Below are 2,496 nucleotides of genomic sequence, written 5' to 3' on the forward strand. Positions count from 1 at the left end.
GGCCCGAGGGGGAAACCGGGGAACGGGCCCGCGTGCCCACCCGTGCTCCCTTCCGCCGAGAGCCCGGCGCGGCCGCGGAGCGCGGGGTGTTTTGGGGTGCCCGAAGGCGCCGCCTCCTCTGTAAGTGCGGGGCCGGTAGCTGCCGAGTTCCGTTGGGGACCTCCGGTGGAACAAAAGCAAGCCTAAATTCCCAGGAGCGGGGTGCTACGTCGCTAAAACTTTCGTACGGTGGGCGCGTTGCTTCGTCCGATTTTCAGGGCTTCCTCGTTACCGTCCAACAACTACGAGCGTCAGCCACGCTAGCTAATCCAGCGCGGCGTGGTATCCAAGGAATAACGGTGACCGGTATTTTACTTGGTAGGAACTTCACCACGCAGACATTGGCTCAGTACATTTGCCCATTGCTTTAATCTGAAAATCTTTTAGGTTCTTCAATTTTACGTTACAGGTATACGAGTTGTTTCCTGGTAGCCGGGGATGCCGAATCACTGGTACTGATATGGCAGCAATATACTTTCGTGTAGCCTTTACTCTGATGCTTGCTCTGAGTTACTGCTCGTTCATGTTTAATGCTCTTAAGTCCAAAAGAAGAGGGAGGGAAAAAGACGGTAGTGGTAAGAGTACATTAGCAATTAGGCAAACTTAATGCTGTGAGAGCATATATACTAGATTGCACATAGGTTCTAGCAGTGATACAGAGCAGTCCTGATTTGAGGATGTGGTCTGCAACCCACAGTTGTGCGATGAGATTTCTAGTCTGTGAAACTTTAAATCACAGGGCTTGCATTTTGCGCATCTGTAGAGCCGCTGTCTGTCTTCTAGCTGCCTCGTTCACGCAATTTCATTCTGGTACATTACTTGGGTAGTACATTCTTGAAGGAAAGCACTATGTATTCCTTTTTTGTTTTAAGAAACATTTTGTTACGTTAAGCTGTCCTAAACATAGAAATAGGTGCAAGACATACTGTAAAAATAGGCCAGGGTCAAGAGTGCACTGGATGCTCACCACTCATATCTAGCGCAATAAAGCAAATTTGCTTTGGGAGCTTTCTGCAGACATTCGGTGTGCTAACATAATTCATTTTGTGGTAGGTAGATTTGCACTTTTTGGACAAGTGAAACTTCCAAAAGAGAAAACTTTCCAAAAGTCCTTGAGAAGTTCAGTTTTAATAATGCGAAGAAGTAGTTGACTGATTTAGGGAATCTCTCTCTCTCTCTCTTTTTTTCTCTTTTGAACAGTATTGTCAGAAAAGCCAACGACTTTCACAATCACTGTGACATCTGAAGCAGGAGAAAATGATGAAAGTAAGTTGATCATGTCTTAAACACATATAGGAGGAGTTTCTGTGTAAGCCTAATTCTATCGACAACAGCTAGGTACACCTCCACTTAAGTCCTTTTAGGGGTCTGATCCAGCAAGCGTTCCTCAGAAAATGTAGTTCAAGGATTCTGGTGAAATGTTGCACTCTCTCACTAGGGCTGCTTTCTGACATGCTGAATCTCAAATGCTATGTGGCATAGCTTCAAAGAGTATGGGTTGTCATCATCCCTGTAGTAGCTTACAGCCATGTTGTGAGGTGATTTTGGTTTTTTTTCTAGCAACTGTAGGTATACCAGCCACGGGGGAGAGTTGAGTCTGTGTATTAGGAACATGCAGCCCTTAAGGAACAGTTCCAGAGCAAAGAGCCATGGGTCCCAAGTCCCTGTGTACTTGTTGGGTATCAATGGTTGCGTGGGCTTGTTGTAAGCAACTTCTGCTGGACATTTTGTCCTTGTCACATGGTTTATGTGGAGCCCTGGTACCCAACACAGAGGTTGATACACCAGCCAGGCACACAGAATTTAAAGCACTAATGTGCTGAGATTCTCTCTAGATCTGTCATTAGGACTGTTCCTCACGTTCTCCAGATTTAAGTGGAATTTGAGGGTAAAAGAGGTTACTGCTCTAATACCCACCGTACCACAGAAGGTTTTCCAGTCTTTCTAAAGACCTCTCAGACATGAATAGCCTGTAATAGTTTATGCAGTGGTAAACTTTGTCTTAATTTCTCAGAATTCTTGCATTATATTTAAATCTGTTCATATATTTTTAACATCTGTGTAAAATGACTGTTCCTTTAAGACAAGAATATTTTGTATTTAAAAATCTTTAGGCTGCTGATGCAATAGAAAAAATATACAATGAAAGTTATGTAGAATTGTCACCATAAGAATGTGTGGTTTTTATCTTGTAGCTGTCCAAACAACCCTTAAATTTACCTATAGAGAAAAATATCCTGATGAAACTCCACTTTATGAAATCGTCTCACAGGAGAATCTTGACGATAATGATGTCACGGACATAATAAAACTACTAGAACAACAGGTAAGGAAAATGGAATATCTCAATTCAGTTTGATATCACTTCAGACTTTAGCCAGAATTTCTCTCTCAAATCGGTTGTTTTCTGAGGTATGTGCTACTGATTTGAAACCTGTTCCATACTGTAGGGGACTG

This window comes from Egretta garzetta, unplaced genomic scaffold (genome assembly GCF_000687185.1).
Source record: "Egretta garzetta isolate BGI_Z169 unplaced genomic scaffold, ASM68718v1 scaffold18, whole genome shotgun sequence".
Taxonomy (NCBI): Eukaryota; Metazoa; Chordata; class Aves; order Pelecaniformes; family Ardeidae; genus Egretta; species Egretta garzetta.